The sequence below is a fragment of the Mercenaria mercenaria genome, chromosome 2 (genome assembly GCF_021730395.1).
Source record: "Mercenaria mercenaria strain notata chromosome 2, MADL_Memer_1, whole genome shotgun sequence".
In the NCBI taxonomy this organism is placed as follows: domain Eukaryota; kingdom Metazoa; phylum Mollusca; class Bivalvia; order Venerida; family Veneridae; genus Mercenaria; species Mercenaria mercenaria.
In genome coordinates this window covers 106,237,006-106,257,743 of record NC_069362.1, presented here as the reverse complement: position 1 = coordinate 106,257,743, position 20,738 = coordinate 106,237,006, and the positions used below count along the sequence as shown (strand labels likewise).

General features: G+C 33.5%; 1 protein-coding gene across 4 annotated transcripts in view; it reads left to right on the top strand.

Annotated features, from left to right (window-relative positions):
* The window catches only part of LOC123564824 (proto-oncogene tyrosine-protein kinase receptor Ret-like), a 185,455-nt gene that overhangs the window by 82,354 nt on the left and 82,363 nt on the right, over window positions 1-20,738 (top strand). Inside the window, exon 1 of one of the 4 annotated variants that reach the window (XM_053537438.1) lies at window positions 5,771-6,049. The exons of 1 other annotated variant lie outside the window; for it this stretch is intronic. The gene's annotated coding sequence lies outside the window, so the exon portion shown is untranslated. Of the gene's footprint in view, window positions 1-5,770; window positions 6,050-20,296; window positions 20,581-20,738 lie in introns of those variants that run through there. 2 more of the 4 variants (XM_045358674.2, XM_045358672.2) reach the window with 2 other exon arrangements.

Sequence of the window (20,738 nt, the reverse complement as noted above, 5' to 3'; positions counted from 1 at the left end):
CTTGTTTGGGATTAGCATGTAAAAATGTTATATTCTAAAGTGTACTTTGAATTAGTGATACAATACACTTTACTTTTTTAATCTTAAACCAACAAACAAATCTTTTTTCCCTGCTGACCCTGTTTATTTTTGTTTTGTTACTTGTAGATTTTCTACTTTTACATTTAAATCTTACAACAAATCTTTGTATGGAAATACAGTCAATAGTATTTACAACTGTTCTTAAACATAAAAAACAAAATGATTTTTCGTGAGATGAAATTGCTGCAAGAACAATCTTGCTCGATTTGCTATATAAAAACGACAGTGAAAGATCGAAATCAATAAATTGTGGTACCTAAAAAGGCATTATATCGCGGTGCACCGTTTTAGTCTGGCAGAGATTGGCAATAATGTTTTCCGTTGTAACAGAGTTTCACAAAACATTGACAATAAAAACAAAGTCCTTTGCAGGTTAGGAGGAACTCACTAAAATGTCTTTATCTAAATGCCATCATTAAATGAAGTGTTAGCATAGAATTGTTTGGAAATCGGTGACTGGTGCCTCAAATATAAACATTTAATTAGATTGGTGGGAAAAAATAATTTAGCAGAATATCTATCATGTTGAAGAAAAATACGCAACAAAAAAGTGCATGACAACGAACAATACATTTATATGACACTTAAGAAAGTTATTTTAAATTATGCACAGTTTAGTGAAAGTTAATACCGACGTAAATCAATGAACAGACTTGCATTGAACGTAACATAATGAACGGATATCATAATAGGGGTCCTCGTCTTCTACGTGACATGTATTCCCCGACATCGTAGAAGACACTAGTGGCTTCCTTGATAAATGGCAGACTTATAGATAGGACGCCAAGAAGTTAACCTATGACCTCTAAGTACGACATTGACGTTTTAAAAAGAGGTCTACTATGTGCGAAATTATTTCATTACGAGAAATATTTGTGCAAAGTAATTGTGAAATCCTTTTATGGCTGCAAGAAGGTATGACAGACACGGCATATTTCTAATTTACGGCTTTCACCTCCCAATTTTCGATAAATGCGTAAGAAAATAAATGAAAAGAAAGTAAAATGCTACAGTACGAGGAATATTAACTTTAAAAATTCAGTTTACTATACAAGACAAATTTGTTTGATGGCGAACTTTACCTTTCAAACACACAGTTGTTGCAGCTTAAATGATAACAGCTACGTATTTTCTTTTGTTTGGAAACTTAACAATCGGGATTTAACGTACAATGGCCTTGAAAGTAAACATCATATTTATTATTTTATGGTAGTATTTAACTTAAGTAACACTTTAAAAAACTTTAGATGATTTCTTTATTAACAAAACATATTTTCGTACTAGCTGTGATAATAAATGAGCCGTGCCAGGGGAAAACCAACATAGTGGGCATGCGACCAGCATGGATCCAGACCAGCCTGCGCATTTCTCCAATTCCAATAGGCTTTAAAAGCGAACAGCATGGAGCCTGACCAGACTGCGCGGATGCGCAGGCTGGTCTGGATCCATGCTGGTCGCATATCCACTATGTTGGTTTTCTCATGGCACGGCTCAAATGAGTTTTACGTTGATAATTGTACATGTAGCCCGGTATGACAAGCTCGTAAGTATTATATTAACTGATTTCATTTTCCTGCCTATTTAACTTTGTCAATCGTCCAATACTCCCGAGGCGCATCATCTAATATCTTTACGTTTTGTAAGCGCTTGTAACACAGATACCATTAATTACGTCATGCATTTACGCAAAACAATGACATAAGATACACCTATACAAACTTCTTGAACAAGGCCTTTCGCATCGTCTTAATGTAATGTAATATTATCTTGTTATTTTACGCAATGTTGAGCTATCTAAGTAATCTCAATGCAGAATTTCACACTCTCAAGTAACTCAGATTTAGAAAGGCTCAGAAAGTTCTAAATGTTCTTATGAATTTTAAAATAATGGAGAGATGTTTTCTATATTGAACACAGTTCTCCGATTAACTCAATGAAGCTAAATCTGTCGTACTCATTGTTGCAACAGTATATCGGATTTCTTTTACTGCTATAAATATCAAATGCTAAAACAGTTTTTATGCCATCTGTAGAGGAACAAGTGCCCATATCCTGTGCATAATAAAGTAGAGGAAGATTCGTTCACAGCAGTACAATATACTTGTTGTATACTTTACCGAATGACTGAATGAGCTGTAGAACTGACATATTACATCGCAAGGCAGATAGTTTAATGTAAAAGAATCCAGCTAAAATTCAATTTGAAATGCGACAAGAGCACCCTTTCATCTTTATTTTCTTTGTTGGATTTAACGTCGCACCGACACATGATAGGTCATATGGCGACTTTTCAGCTTTAATGGTGGAGGAAGACCCCAGGTGCCCCTCCGTGCATTATTTCATCACGAGTGGGCACCTGGGTAGAACCACCGACCTTCCGTAAGCCAGCTGGATGGCTTCCTCACATGAAGAATTCAACGCCCCGAGTGAGGCTCGAACCAACATCGATGATGGGCAAGTGATTTGAAGTCAGCGACCTTAACCACTCGGCCACGGAGGCCCCTCCTTTCATCTTTGGAAGCTCATTTTCTGAGATTTAGTTTATGGTCGCATGTGTAAGCAGTCAGTAATTTATTGCATTGTGGACATTAGTCCGACTAAAAGCATTTCTGAATGAGTCAAATGTATCTTTTATTCTCATTTTAGATTCAATATTAATGACAATACGTTGACCGCATGACAGTCATGATAAAAATATTATGTCTTATTGACATATGTCAATATAAAAACAAACGAATGCTGTTCATAAATTATAACTAAGACCCTCAAGTTCTTTATCTAAAAAAAAACAAAAATAGATTCATTGCATAATTATGTACGCATTTAGATTCATTTGAACACATACTATTAAAGAACGTCTTTATACAGAAATAGTAACATGTGAGGTATTTCTATTCATATTTATATAATCTTTACAAAAATCGTAATTAACGCAACATCTATTGCTTTTATACTTGCAAATAAAAGTAAAGGCTGTCCACATAGCCAGTCAAGACCGCATGTGAATATAGGCTTGACTGAAACTTGTGTTTTATTTATACTAAAGATTTTAACAAAAACACCTTAATTATGGTTATTGGTGGAAATGTCATTTCGTGCTTTACTATGCATGGTAAAGAGTTGAAGATCATCCGCCTAACAATAAAGCAGAATACTCATTACAGCTTAAAAGTTTAGTTCACCCTCTATAAGCACATGTATTTATTTCACTGATTTTGTTCACCGTCCTTAATGACACATAAATATATTATATACTAATGCTATGTAACGAGAAACATTATATTGTTTAAGTTACTGGTAATAAAGAATATGTTCTGTTCTGTCTGTTCTTAAAAGATACGTATGTTTGTGGCCCATAAAGAAGGGCTTCATCTTCCGACTTCTACAATTATCTCTTATACGTAGAAAACACACACTGTCTACAGCATGGAATGCGAGTTATAAATCTCAATCTGTAACTGCAAAGAAGCATATTCTTAAATGCCTTTCGTAAAATTTGTACATTGTTATAAATTTTTACGTCATCGTTCATACATAGAAGGGAGTTTCTTCCTTTATATGTTTTCACACGAGTCACACAGTGAAATCGACATATATATAAATCGATTTGAACTTACTTATCTAAAAAGCCCGATTATCTCGTAGACATTTTCAAGTCCCGTCTTGAAAACTCGTGCACAAAACATAATCTTAAGTTGAATTTCGGTTATCTCGAAGTAAACTGCTCGATTCTTAGAATTCGGGATAACGAGTTTCAACTGTAATTTAATTATAGCGACGCTCTGTATTTTGCTCTTTAATCGATCATTAAGATCAGAAGAGGGCAGTGTTATTAATCATTAAACGTCACCAACCCTGAATAATTAATGAAATTGCGTGTGAGGATTAATTCAACAGAGCTTTGAACAAAAACCCGAATTCAAGAATTCTCAAATTTTAACTTAAACATTAAAACAAATTTCATATGTAAATAAATCTTTAGTTTAAATAAAGTAAAAGAAAATATGTTTCTACGACAGATATATTCCTGACTGAAGATTTATTTAAATAGAGTCATACATGCACTCAGTTCGGGGATTGCAACCAGTCTTAATGAAGGAAACAGTTTTGATTACAACTTTTAACAAAAGAAAGTTGAACATTTCCAAGGTATTGATACATACATTTGTACGTTGTAGAAAATATATTAAATAAGAATAATTCACCTAAAGCATCATATAAAGTGTAAGTAAGCCATAAAACTGCGGACGCCTGTTATAGAAAACTGTGAATTACCATATAAGTGTTTGCGTAACCAAGATCGACAAAGAAAGAAATAATAATTTTAAAAACCTGCATTTCTAATAAATTTCACTCAAATAATTAAATTACATAATTTTTGCAAATAATTTATTTCATACACTAATGCACGTTTTCTATAATCTATAATACAATGTTACACAATGACTGTTATAGTAAATTAATTTTATGATACTTTGTACCGATTTATTAACATTATATAACGCATAAATACTAGTTATCAAATAAAATATCTTAAAACACTTGCTACAATTTCTTGTATGAGAGATGGGGCAAAAGTTTCCCAATAATAGAATTTGTTCAAACTTTGTATATGAACACAGTTTCATGTTAGAAACAGAAAAAATGCAAAAACAATCATAGGTCACCGTGCTTGTGTATGAGTTATCTGCATTTAAAACTGGATTTTTCTTCAAATTTGCATATTCAAGGGTAGATAACTCCTGGACAAGCATGGTGACCTTCGATATTTTTCATAATTCTGTTTCTAACACGAGACTTTGTTTATATACAAACTTTGAACAAATTCTATTATTGGGATTACTTTACCCAAAACTACAGCAACAGTCCTTAAACCATATTTCATTGTTGTTCATTGTTAAAACATTATTTAGATTGATAGCCGGGTAAATTATTCAAAAGTAAAAAAAAAAAAAGAGAAAAATAATAATGTAACATTGCAAGTCAGTCTCATTGTTAGCGGAATTTTATATGTTCCACTTAAGCCGGTACTTTGGAGCATGGCAGGATGTTACCTCTAATGAATAGAGTCGATCAAACCAAGTCCGTTGTTTGTCTGTTTTGTACTTCTGAAGGATCTTTAATATTCTTTGGGGGAAAAACTAGAGCAAATAAGACTTTTGAAAATATACTTTCGCAATTTGACCATTCTCTTTTATATCAGACATAGATCTTTTTACTTAAACAGTACAGTTAAACAAATACATGTACAAATGTATAGTAAACGAACTGGCAGTCCGCATGGAAAAAGGAAATGATTTAGTTTCGGTATCTAACAAAAATAAACTTTCAGTGGGCTGATATTTTCCAATATGAATTCGGATATTATTTGTGTTGATAAGCTCGTCTGTATACTGTAATGAAACTTTCGCACAGAAGCTGAACATTGTTATGAAGAGACTAGTTGTTATTAATGATAAATTATAGATCACATATCATTGTTACATGTCTGAAGCATAGTATGTTATATTAAGGACCTTTTACAACAAGAAAAAATAGTCTCTGGATTTTATACAGCACATTTACTCTGATAAGCTTTGAAGTCACGTGTGTGAGGTCAACAGATGGTTCAATGTAACATGAAATTGAGTATAGTAACGATACGGGAATATAATGTCAAAGACCAATATTCGATTTTCACTGTTGTCGCAAATGCTATCAGTTAGTAATCAATTTAGGTGTGGATGTGAGTTCAGATAGAAAACGTTTCAGGATAATAGCAACTGTAACCTCCAACTTAATGCATGTTTCAAATATATAAGAAGGCGTGTTCTTGATTTGTGTTCATATTTTGATTTTCACAGAATATAATTTAGTACCAATATTTACGCAGTTCATACATCACAATAATGTGTTATATGTTCATGCTGACAGAACGGAACCACTTCTTTGTTGGACTTAACATTGAGGAAGCCATGTGCTATAACAAGTAGGTATACATGTATGTTTTTAAAAAAAATTGTATTAAACTAACTTTTTGGAGTAAGATTATTTAATCTGTCAATAAGGTTCTATACTGGTAATATCTAATATTTTTCAAAGAATTATTCGTAATGAAACAATAGTAATTGTTAGCACAGAAAACACCATTTCTGATTACATTTTGATGTTATCAGCTGAATAACTGTAAAGATGTAAACAAACCTATCGTTATGATTTAAGTCAAACCTAAAATTAGCAATGTATCTGTCTTTTGTGTTTGTAATATTTACATTCACCCTATTCTTTTCCATTGAAAATTATGACTTTCCTTTCGTATGAACAGCAAAAGGAAAGGTGCGAAATTTACGTCAACGCTGCTTAGTGATAACGGGCCGCTGTTTTGACGACGTCCGCGTAGGGAGTCAGGGAGAACGTTCCTTAGATGACGTCGCAGTTGTTCCGTCTGGTGAACAGAATGGCCGGGAAGCTGATTTAATGTCAAATGCAACAAAATGTGTGCAATTTATAATATAATCTTGTTTACAAATGGAAAGGATATATACTGTAAATATAAGAAATGAAACTTTTTTTTCGACGTTCATGCGAAATGAACGACAGAATAGGATCGGCAAATCAAGCGCGATTCATGGATTTGCCGATCCTATTCTGTCGTTCATCTCGCATGAACACCGAAAAATATATTTCATTTCTTAAATAAATCAAGTGAACAGGACGTTCAAAATGTTTTTTTTTTTTTACCTTTTACCCTTTGTGAAACTGTTTCACGTTATTCTTTGAATCGGATTTCAGCAGAAACTCTAAAATTGGTCACTGATTTTATTTCCAATGATCTACGTCATATTTAGTTTGTACCGGGAAAAGTAAATTGTTTTTAAATGAATAGTTTCTACATGATGTACACGAAACCCGATAGATAAGCAAATATTCTTAATTAACCGCTAAATATTCAAAGTGTTTAATGCAAAGGAGACCGGCGTCATTAAACACAAAGCGACAGTTTATCTGAAAAGATAATGAACTTTCTAAAGTTCAGTATCGTAAAAGAATCATTCTAATTGTTTAAAGAAACTCAATGGTTTTTTAACTATAAAAGAATTACGCATAAATCTCCAAATGCACCACTCATTCAAGTAAAGTCACTTTTGCAATAGTTGTGATGTACATTTAAATTGTAGTTAAGGCTCTCACTTATAGTGACAACCGAACTGTGCAATATCTAGTTTCATCTTTTGGCATTTAAATCAATGAAAATAAAACATTTCAAAATCTATAAGAATTGGACATTCTAGATAAGAAGTACGTTTGTTTGCGACGTTAAGGTAGTTCTGCACGTTCCGATCAGATTTTCTTCTACACTGTAGAATTTAATTAAACACGGCAAATGAAAAAGATAGGGTCATATGCTTGATTTTTAGCTATACAGATTTGAAAACATGGGATATAATCCCAATTTTGACAACATAATAGATTTTTTCTAATTTGAAATTTTAATGAACTTCTCATAGTCGTGATCATACTTGTGGTGTGTTATATGCTGAAATAAAATGTATAGGTCCGCTAGTGTGTTTAGAACGTCTGTCCATGAATAAAGAGATCCGCATGTTACATGCGGAGTTTAAAACATATGGGATTATTGAACGTGTCAAACGTTTTAAAATCTTATTTTATCTTTAGAAAGATAGTAATGACACCGTTTTGATAAATTTACCTACAGATGGCTATTAATTCTTAAAACGTTTTTTATTTCTGAATAGAAAGTCAATGCTGTATTGTATGTTATCCAGATAATTGTCATTTTGCCATTCCTTTCGTTTTCAATCAAAACTACCTTAATTTAATATGTGCTTGTTTTAGGTTAGCATGTAGAAATGCTATTTTCTTATGTGCGCATTGAACATTTCCTACATAATCATTTTACCTTTTGTTCATTAAAATCGAGAAAATTTACTTTATATTTGTTATTTGACACTGTAAATTTTTTAATAAGTTGTGAACATTTGAAAATCATAGACCTAGACAATCTGTTGTACCGGCAATCTTCCTTTAACACTAAAAACACTCAAAAATATTTTGATTTTTTTACAAACTGTTCTGACATTGAAAATCTTGCTGGATTTCAAATTTTTGGTCGATGTATAAAAGTTGACAAGAGAAACCATTCAATAAATTGGGGTTTCTTTTAATGCATTATGTCACGGTACTCCATTGAAGTCGGGCATGACATTGTCAATAACGTTTTTCATAAAATGCTATTTCAAGAATAACATGACATTTTGATATTACAATTTAGTAGATAGAAAATCACGTTTCATGGTAACCTTTGCAATTCAAACAAACATTTGCAGCTTATGACTATGATAAAGCAGAAATGTGCAAGATAGCAGCTGCCTACATATGATATGTTGAAGCGAGACAGCCTCTCTGATTTTACGTCTTTGAAATTCAATACAACAATTACTCAATGTTTAGTAGCAATTTCATCATTGTCATACACTCACATTCAAAACGCAATATCATTTAATGCCAATATTGTACTCTTGCAACTTGTATGCAATATTTTAATATTCAGTTGTTGTTATCAAATGCAATCGAATCTGTTGTTTCATTTGTGATACTTGACGCGTGAGTATTGTCACCTGTTTACATGGAATTCATGTTGTTATTCATGTCATACAAAATCCAAAGCGTTTATTAACTTGATAGAAGTCATATATAAAGTCCAAGTCGATTATAAATTCATGACGTGCGAATCCAACAAAAAATGTCCGACTTGTCTGCACACTTATTTACTTCGTTACTGGATTTTGTTCTTGTCAAATGTAGGTTCATCTTTAAAATACTTTGTGAACGGTAATCATGCCATAGGACCAATCACCATTCAGTTAATCTGTCACCGAAAATATGCTTGTCAAACTGCAATGTAGGAAACTTCGTATGACACCAAATATCAAGTTTAAACGTTTCTAATTCCCACGAAAGCATTTCGCAATGTTACTTTAGATTCAATCTTTTATAATTGGAATCATCGTCAGTATATTCGAATAAAACTAATCAGAATACGGGATAAAAGAGCTGCAGTCACGTTTCAAGTAGCATAGGAAAACAGATCAATGATACACAGATACAGTGTGTAAACATAATTGATATACTCATTACCGGTCATACTTTAACAACTTCTGCGGTAGCTGTAGCGGTATTGAAAGTTCTTAAATATATAAATGACTTGTATTAACACCACAAGTAAAAAAAATCATGTCAAACTTATTCTTATGTTAGAAATAAACGTATTTCAGTATTAACAGTAAGCGCACGTGTAAATGATAAATGGAAATGGTATATATGTCTGTAGCGACTATAAAATAAAAGATATAGATCATAAAGAATTACAACTAGATACAGCAGATACCTCCAGTAAAAATCGTGATTATTAGACAAACATCTATTCTATATGTTATTCTATGTTATGTATGACAAAGTCAGCTTTTTTCACTTTCCCTTACTTACAGCACATGATGTCTATAGTTTTACAAGAGCAGTTATTAATATCAATATTAAAACTTATTTGAAAAACTATGTCGTAGTTCATAAACATAAAACTGACATGAGACATTTCTTGATTCACATTATCTCCATGCAATGTACTACATTTTTTTTTGTATTTGATATAACAAGAGCGATTTCAATTCATTTTTAGGAGTGTCGTCTATTTACGTTAAAAAACTGCAAAACTGCACGAGCGAAAACAAAAGAGCTTAAGTAACAAAATTAAACAACAAATATATAAAAGATAAGGGTAAATGTCCAGAAGCATAAAGCACCCCAGACCATGCATTACAAAGACCTAGAAAGTTCAAAATTCCCAGTGATAACTTTTGATATGAATTCTGAACGAAGAGTAAGGTATTGTTTATATCAATACACCTGTATACCAAATTGGTGTCTAATTTTCTTAAAGGAACTGAATCTGTCATGCACATTGTAACAGAGAGGACACTTTAATATCGGATTGGCATTCGTAATGATTAATTATAGATTTCATGTCATTTAGGTAATGTAAGAGCACTTATCATGAGCCTTGTAACTTAAAAGAAGGTCCATGTACAGTAGTATGTTTATAGTTGTTGCATTTCTCTGCGTTCATTACATGGCAATAGCTTTAATATGCTTAGAAGTAACATAACACGTGGGCAGGCAGGTGATTAAAGTTATTAAAGTTCAACTAAGTTCACGTGGCACTAAGATACAGGGAATACACATGCATCATTAGAATATCAATTTCTGATTTTCATTAATGCTGCAGATGATGTTATCAGTCGGTAATCAATTGCGTTGTGAATATTTGTTCAACTAGAATTGGAATACATCTCGGGATAAAGGCACCACGACATGCAGTTTTAAATATTTTACAAATAAAAGCAGACTGTATGAGTCAAACATATTCTTTATCTCATTTTCGCTGTATCATGGAATATTCAGTATCAATAATAACGCGTTGACATTGTGACAATGACGGGACATCTGTCAGTAGTTGCAAAGAGAAACTCGCTATCACGTTTCTGCAAGATTCAAAATTTCAAAGCAATCGACAGGTATGCGTTAGATTCATCTTAATTGCAATAGTACCGTATAAGTTTTTTTTTTTTCAAATTAAGAAAACATTAGTTTTGTTAATAATTGTAACTATAATAAACTTTGAATTGAAACATCTATTTTTAACTGTTTATAAGTATGTTATGGTGACCCTAAAATATCGCCAATACATGGATTCAGTGTTCTAATTATTTCTGGTCATGAAATTTTATTTTATGAAACGGTCCCGCTGGTGCTAGAAGGCTGGAGAGGTGTTGCATTTTTCATTACCCTCATCAACTTAGTTTCGTTCTCCGACGTGTGTGATTAAATATTAATTGTGACATTCTATTTTTGTATCCAGAAGAAATGTTTATTACAAATCAAAAGATAAATTGATAGACTGAAAAGAATCTATTCTTGGCAGTTCTGATGGAAATTCTGTATCTTCTAGATTCAGTAACAATGGCATGCAAGATATTTATATTGTTAAAACATCGTAATCAACATGATAGAAATTGGTAGCAAGAAAACATGATATGAGCCGTGCCATGGGAAAACCAACATAGTGGCTTTGCGACCAGCATGGATCCAGACCAGCCTGCGCATCCGAGCAGTCTGGTCAGGATCCATGCTGTTCGCCTTCAAAGCCTATTGCAATTAGAGAAACTGTTAGAAAACAGCATGGATTCTGGATCCATGCTGGTCGCAAAGCCACTATGTTGGTTTTCCCATGGCGCTCATATTAATGATAATTAATAAATCATGTGTTCACTTTTTGAACTGCGTTTTCACTGTTAGAGTCTAATTTTTATTGGCCAAGTGTAATTTTTGAAATTATCATAAGACCATGAAACATCGTCGAGAACTAGTTACATATAATCCCACAATTGCAGGTCATAATGCAGTAATTCGGTCCAAAATGTGCTTCCGTGGTGTAGTCGAAAGAAGTCCCTAATAAATAGATCCTAATTTTTCCATTTTTCGCGCATTTGCGCGTAAATCGGGTGCCAAATGGGCATTATTTCACTGGTGGAATGAATTTTACATAAAATAGGACACTTTTCATGCTAATATTCGCATGTTTTCGAGTTGTTTACTTGAAAACGAAAGTAGGGTGTTTATTATGCGGACCGCTTTCTGAAATGCGGCAATATAAGGGTACCTGACTTCAGTTGACTTGCATTTCACTGCATACTATTCAACACCCCTTTTTCTTTTCGTTTTCTTGAAGCAAATGTATGGATATCTTGTGGAAAATAGGTCTACGACGGAGCGAAAATCTAGAAACTGTAACAAAATTGTTCTGAAGAAGCTGAATTTTATATGAAACAAAGAACAATTTCTTTTATTGGTATATAGCCTATAAGAGCTGAAATAAGACTTTTCTCGAAACACATCACAATTAGTCTTAGTAGTCATAAATCGATTGTATATGTTATAAAATGATGTTTTCAATGCAAAATAATCATTAAATTTGAAAAATTTTGAATTTTGACCGTATTTTGAGTAGATGCGCCTATTTCTGCAGCAATTTCTGCAATAGAAAGGCCAATATTTTGTCTCCAGAATGTGTGAAAATGCACAAAATGCATTCATTTGAGTGATATCTATGACGGAATGAATGATATTCCAGAATCAATGTGAAAAATAATGCATACAGGTGAAACTTTTACCAAAATTTACAATGATGCGATTATAGAGCCTAAATTTAGCCCAGAAAATGGGTAGGGGGTGGCCTCACTTAAATGTCTATATTTCTCTAAAATCTCGAATTTTCCCAATGAAACTTGTTAACATGTTCGGTATTACATCTTTCTTGAAAATAGGGATGAAAATGTTAAGAAATTTGATAAAAGATATTTCTTATCCAAGTTACAAAGTTGTCGTTCTTTGTTTTTAACCCCAATCATTTTACATGTCTTTTTAACATTGTTTCTAACTTAAAAGTGGATTCAAACAAGGTTGTACAGGTAAGTGTAGATCGCATACGAGTATAGGATCGACATCTGTCTCGAGCCTATCTATATGGCATACAATGTACTTATATCCGAAATTGTATTAATGAACGCTATGTAATAAGTATAGTATTAAGGAAAAACATGTCAGATAGTATATTTTGAGGGGTGGGTGGGGGAAAGAAAAGAGATGCGCAACATTTGTAGTTCGAAACTACAAACTTTTCATACTGAGAAATCTCCCACCCGGCTACGCTATTACCCGGGTACGCTTTTACCCGGAAGATGAAGAAATGTGTTCAATATTAAACATTAGTCATACAAAACTTTAATGGATATAGATGTTACATCACTTGGACACGTGAATCGGATCTATACGTTGTGAATAAACTGATACCGATGTTATGTTATTTGTATGAGATTTGTATGTCTTTTTATAAAACTGAACAACTTTGCATCAGAGTCAAAGAAACCACTCGTAACTGCGGATTCGAGAAAAATAGTCACTTGACCCTTCGGATCTCGTGCATTATTTTTCAAATATCCAGCTACTCGTGGTTTCACATATACCTTATTTATGGTTATAAAAACATCATATGTACAGATCAATGACTCTTGTTGACAGTGTTATTTTGAAATGGATTATACATGATTAAGAATTTGGGTTGATAAATACAGAATATACGTGGTAAAATTTGTGCGGAGAGAGTTTCTCTTTAAATGTCATACCACAAATCGTGCAGAAAGTAGATTACATCGGGATATTTGTTGAATTATAATTCTCTGTGACTGTAAAGGAATTTCATAAACAATTTTTTTTTTTTGCATTAATACCTTCTTTTGTACATTGCAAAATGTCATGAGAATACGAAGCGGATATCTTAATTTTCATAAGACTTACCGTAAACACGATAAACATAAAAAAAATATTTGTTATTGAAATGATTTGTTATTGAAATGACTTTTTATTGACTAAGAATCGGACGAAAACAACGCTATTAAACATTAAACGACTTCATACATGAGTGATTGGAGGTTACATGTCATTTTTAATTCAATGGCCAAATGACGTTAATACTGACCATATAGCTGAGGTATGACATGTTTTCGCGATGTCATGCTAATTCAATAGGGCACCTAGATGTTTGCGTAAAGAAAAATGTATTTATATAATGTTTACGAATACTTTAAATAATATATTTCATATGTGTTCAGATTTTACTAGGAGGAATATGTTTCTGTATTTGAATTATGAAATAAAATATCAATGAAAATGAGAGTAGTACCTTGTATCTATCGAATGTCATTGGTAGGGATGAGACGTGAATCTAATTACAGGAAGTTCTGATTATTTTACACATAGTGGCATGCATTAGAAATAAATGCGGGATGTTGATTGGAAAAGGCGTAGACTGTATTTTTTCAGTTCGTAATCTCAGTTATATAAAGCATCCATTATATTTACTTGAGTACATCAGACGTAAATAAAAATCCAAGTGTGCATTAGACTGTTAAGATGCAAACGGGTACTTCTGTCGCGATAAGCCACTGTCAGATAGTTGATCTCTGCTTACAAGTTATTAAATTTTGACCGTTTATAGTTTATCTAACTTCTTTTTATATAATTGTATGTAAAAACTATAACATTTTAGTTATATACAATTGTTGACAGGAGAAGTCATGCTTACGGTTAACAGGTATTGAACATGCTAATAATTTCAGTCATTTGTTTTTCGGAAAACTATTGTTTCTGTGATCTATCTATAGTACCTTCAGTGTGATTTTATGAGATTCACAAGTCCTTCATTTCTGATCTGTCAAAAGTTTTGAGAAAGCCTTATGTAGCAATAGCTATATTCCTGTGTCATAATTTCTTAGTTCGAAAAAAAAAATATAATACTAGAAATGGGAAATTGAATTTTTCGTATACCATAGAGTTTAAATATATACGAGTACATTGTTGAAAAAAAAGCCAAATATATGAACACCTTAAATGCGTTGAATAGCAAAGCAAAGTCTGAGATAAATCAAATATCTAGCTACTGCAAACTGGAAATAGTTTCGATAAAAACAACGCAATGTTTACTGTTCTACCTACACATAACATTTTGTTGAATGTGCATTGCAAACTTATTGTTTGTTTTGATCTCAAATCTGGGTAAGATAATTTCTAGAATCCGCACAGCAAAGATTTATATAATAATAATACCGCTGATAATCCGTTTCTAAATATTTCATTTTTGTGTTGTAACTTATAACAAATATCAAATTTGTCAACACATCAATATGAAAGTCAGTTGTCATATTTTCAAGTGCTTTAGCATCCAATATCTTTGTAAGAGCCCTTCCGCTATATACGGTGCTAGGAGACGTGAGTGGTGCTGCACATTCCATTACCTCTCATAAACAGTATCAGTCAGACCAAGTCTGCTATTTTTGTGCTTGGTTGCATTCTATGCTTCATAAGGATACTCTTATAGATCTTACTGGTATAGGAAAACTCCTTAGCGATGCCACCCGGTACGTTTAGGTCATTTGGGACCAATTGAAAGAGAGATTCTAAATAGAATTGACATTTCAATATCTGTCCTGAACGCAAAAAAAGGAAACCGAGTGTGCTGTTATTTTGCTTTGTCGCGATCTATGCTTCCAGTGGATTTTCTTGTAGGTTATTAGTACATGTTGTATCAGAAATTGTGTGTCTGAAATAGATTCTTGAAAAATCAAGACTTTTAGAACTATTGTTGTCTTATACATGCATACTTTCGGATATAGTATACTATAAGTACAATTGGCAATTTACTTTTATATGCTTTACTAAACTAAGTGGTGAAATGATGTACTTAGTCGGCTCAGTAAGCACTTTACTACAAATGTTTGAAATGCCCTAACTATTCTCCAGTATGAGTTCTGGGAGTGGGAAGATATTGTTTGTATTGATAAGAGCCATACATTGTAATGAAAAGAGGAGTTAATCTAGTGCTATTAATGATTAATTATAGATTCAATATGATCCATACTTGACTACAGCACTGTATTTTACATAAAAGTCTGTTCATAAAATGAAAGCTCTTTATAGTTATACAATAGTTTGCTCTTGATTTGATACAGTAGATTAACTCTTTGATAAGCCTACACGTTTCGTGTCCTGTTTAGTGTAAGGCTGAATTATATGAAATCGACAAAGTTATTGGAATAAAATGTCAAAGACCACTATTCGATTTTATTTTCTGTTATCAGCTAATAAACAATGGAGTTGTGGATGTGAGTTGATAGCCTTTAATGCACGTAACATTCATAGACCGTCGAAATTGATAAAACATATGAGCCGTGCCATGAGAAAACCAACATAGTGGGTATGCGACCAGCATGGATCCAGACCAGCCTGCGCATCCGCGCAGTCTGGTCAGGCTCCATGCTGTTTGCTTTTAAAGCCTATTGGAATTGGAGAAACTATTAGCGAACAGCATGGATCCTGACCAGACTGCGCGGATGCGCAGGCTGGTCTGGATCCATGCTGGTCGCATACCCACTATGTTGGTTTTCCCATGGCACGGCTCATATTGTGATTTGTGTTTTCCAGCATTATTACAGAAGTTTTAATACGTACACAGCGCATACATGGCAATGATACTGATATGTGTTCGTACTGACAGATATGATCATGTGCTTGATATTATCTTGAGGAAGAAATATACATTAACAATTAGATATACAAATGTGTATATTTTATAAATCGTTTACAACTGGTATTAAACTACACATTACAGATATTTTATTTACTGTCATAGCAGACGTGTTGCTGTTGTTAATCTGGTTCAGTGTTGTCCCCAGTGGTGTATTTGCCACTGACAGTTCTAAGGCGTGTCCCACTGTGTTCCTGTGTTTGTTCGTTTTATCCTAATGTGTTGGCTTTGTGTGTGTGTGTGTGTGTGTGTGTGTGTTTGTGGTGTGCGCGTCTGCGTGTTCCTTTGTTTGTTCGTTTTGTCCTAATGTGTTGGCTTTGTGTGTGTGTGTGTGTTTGTGGTGTGCGCGTCTGCGTGCTGTGGGTTTCGTTTTGGGGAGGCTGCGTTTTTTGGTACGTGGCATTCCCTGTTTGATATTTGTCTTTGTTTTTTGTTATATTTTCTGTGCTCATAATAAACCGCAAAGACGACTATTATCAGTCTACGTAATATGTATAAGTGTATCAAGCCCGGATCCAGGGCCGGGCCGAGGGGTCTCGTACATCCCCCCCCCCCCCCCCCAGTTGGCTGAGAAGTGACCTATAGTCACCAAAAATGCACCCTACTATTTTGGCAAAGGAATAACATTTTCTCAAAATTTAGACCCATAAACACACCAGAGGCCACCATTTCACCATTTAATAACTGTATTTTAAAATTTTTCAGCGGAGAGCCGTCCTGACCTTCCCAATCAAGGGGGGAGTAACCCCTCCATAACCTCGGAATTTAGTTAAAAAATGCACTAGAGGCCACCATTACGTACCTGTATTTCAAACATTTCCAGGGGAGACCCCCAGACGCCCCTAATATAGGCAGAGGGGCCCTTTCAATACCTACCAGCTCTCAGCACTATGTGCCTCGGCGGTGACGTCTTCGTTCTAGACTGGTGCCCTCCCACCCCAGTCAAATATTTCTGGATCCGGGCCTGGTGTATTACGACAAGTAAATTGTTTTAATTAAATTTGTTTCGTATCACGTCATCCTAATCCGCCAGAGGTTCGTGAAATAAACTCAACCAGGGAACCATGGTAGACCTCTGGTATATGAGAAAGTAGGGCGTAAACTGAACCTCATAAATAAGTAAATATTATTATTCCACTGACAATGCATCACTTGCTCTTCCATAAATTAAAGTGAAAGAGTACAACAGTATTAAGCGCAAAGTGATTTTTTATCAAACTGCTAATGAGATTACATGCTATCTTTGTAGACGCTAGACAGATGACGTTTTCTCTGAAATGTTAAAATAGAAAGTATTTGTAAAAGTCTAATCCCTGAAAGTATCGAGTACATTTAACACAATACACTTTTGTTAAATGGCTGCGTCATTATTTATTAAATCATAATTAACATAAAAGCGGGGAAGGCGGCTAATACCCCGAACATGAAAAACGACAAGATAAATGAAAATAGGCTCATGATTGCATTAAAACAGCCATTAACCTATGAAAGAAGAGACAAAAAGATTTTTAAAAAAGCGTTTTTTATCCAGCCAACGTGACATGTACCTTCATTTACATTATTGGACAAGGGTGTAAATACATTAGAAATAATTTTTCATTGATCTAAGCTCTGGCACTACTTCCTAAATATCCGGACTACACCCGAATCAATGAGAGGAGTCAGTACACAAGTGTACCAACAGTGGTTCTGGAATTAATATGCAAAAAATAAATACAATAATTAGCAATCAGCAAGATATCAATCGACAAATTAATGAAATTACGAACATCGAACATCTGTTTGCTGTTAAAATATAATTCTCTGAAATGTCAGCGATCGTGTTTTACTTCATATAAAATGTCAAGCTTTTCATTTTATATTTTGGCTTTTGATTGTGGTGGAAGACCCCAGGTACCTACCAGGGTATTGTTTCAACACGAGTGGGCACCGAAATAGAGTCATTGACCTTCTGTAACCCAGATGGATGGCTTCGTGACATAAAGAACTCAAACCCTCATCGGTAAGAGGCAAGTCAACGACCTTAAGCATTCGTCTATACGGAAACAAACAAGGTGTACTAAATATGCTAATGAGTGTTTTTGGGTATCATTTGTCAGTAGCAGTAAGGATGAATCCCAGTATTTTTGGATTAAAGTAAATGTCTTTATAAATATAGTTTAAATGGACATTACTTCATACTTCCATTTCATACGAGGAGTGTTCATTACAATGTATTCTGCCTCAACTACTTTGTTGAAGTTACATGAAGTATGGTAAAATGATAACATTATAACAACTAACCCTTCCCGCTATCAACTAAATGACAGTAACATAAATAAATAAATAAATCAACAAAAAGTTATTATGTTTATTATGTACCAACAAACGTTCTGTCTCAAAAACAACATGTCTTTCAATAATAAATACAAAACCCTTTATTCAGCTCCCTTCAGATACGGATAAATATTCAGTCAAAAGTCGTCTCGGAGATTTTCCAAAGGTCGTTATATACATTGGTTTGTTGCTTAGATAATTATCATTAAAGGTACGGACACATGCATGCTATTGTGGATGACATCTGGCATTGTTAACTGGCTAATTGGGCTAAGTTTAAAGTTTTACCTAAGTTTATATGTAATATTTTGTATCAAACTATAAATTTCCGTTTGTTGTATTTGGAGCATTTTGTTTGGAAACACTTTGAGATGTTAAATCTTGTTTCGTACACAAATAATCACAACCGATCTCATTTTTTCCGGACATTTTGCTTTCGGAATAGTATCGCCAACATAAATGACAACAGACTGCATCTGTATTATTACATTCAACTGATAGCTATTAATTTAGTGAAGTCATATTACAAATATTATTAAAATTGCTTGATGTTTTGCTTCAGTTAAAACGGATCATAACTATATTGCCATGTTCAATGCAATGACAGACTCGGTTTTCATATTCTTTCGGGGATGAAATAAGACTTCCCTGACGTCGATTACTACAAACACTTTTGCAATAATGTGGCTAACAAAAACTAAAATTGCTGTCAAATGATATATCCAAAAATAACTTCGAGACTACCTTCAAACAAAGAATTATTATTCTTCAGGTGGCGAATGCCTCTCCTTGTGGTTTGTTCTTCTATTGTCGGGGGCAATGTGTTCAATTCTCTTGTGAAATACGACATACGTAGGCTGCTGGGAATGTTTCAAGACAGTATTATTACCCTGGTGAAGACCTTAAACAGTTATTCGAAATTCACAATATAGATAAACAGGTTGTACTTCATGAATGATACTCATCGGGAAACTTAACATATTTTTTCAGGACAGTGATATACGTCAAACGTCATAGACATACTGTTCATTTATTCCATGGAACACAGTAAATATGTTTCTAATTTTCAAAATATTGTAAGGATTACTTAGGCGACATTATTCCGCTTTTCTTAAACTACACATTAATCAAAAATTAAATGCTAAACGTAGATGTTTTTTTTTAATTTCAGTTATTTACCGCATATTTTTTGTTCTTAACATGAAAATCGCCCATAAGATTACGTAGGTAGCTGAGAACAAAAGTCCTTTCCAGGCTCTATGAAATGCATTAGGTCAATCAATAAGTAATAATAACTGATAATGTAGAGACTTGAAACAAGTAGATGATAGAGAGTATTTTGTGATTCACGTATTCGTGTTGAAAAGCTAGACCTTTGTTAAATATAGAGTATACAATGACTTTATTGGCGTTGTCTTAAATAATTTTTGTCGTGGGAATTATCAATTTTCCTTAAAGCAAATGTTAAAACATAACAACAATATGCTTTAGAGTTTAACAAAATAGAGTAGCTGAATGTTCTATTTACTTAGACAAGAAAATCAACAGAAAATACGTAACTGAACATGGAAAAATGTCAAAATGTCCCGTGATACTTTCCAATACGAACTCTTATAGGGCGAATTATTGTTTATATTGGTAAGCATGCCAGAGAATATTTTTCCGATTTTCTCACAGAATCTGGATCTGTCGTGCACATTGTATTGAAAGGAATGGATGATATTGGACTAGCTGTAGTGATATTAAAGATTATAGATTTCAGTTATCAATGTCTATAGTAACTTCAAGGAAGGACTCATTGAGCATTCAAATACACTCGGAATATATTTTGAATGTTAAATTACTGCCGTGACATATAGATGATTTAATGCGTATTACAGCGGACAACACTAATCAAACATAGTTTCTGCGTTTCTAAAGTGTCAAGCGATTTTTAATGTCAATTTGTCTATGGACCTCGTAGTGCCAGAACAAACAAAGAGGTACATGTATGTATTAGACTCAATTCAAATACGTACTTTATTATTTTAGAACTTACTTTTTCAAGTCTTTAGACGAAACCTCATGAATAAAAAGTTTTCATTAAGAAATGTGTGTATTGTATTCGATATGATTTTACTTCTTCTTAAGCATATTGATAAGAGCT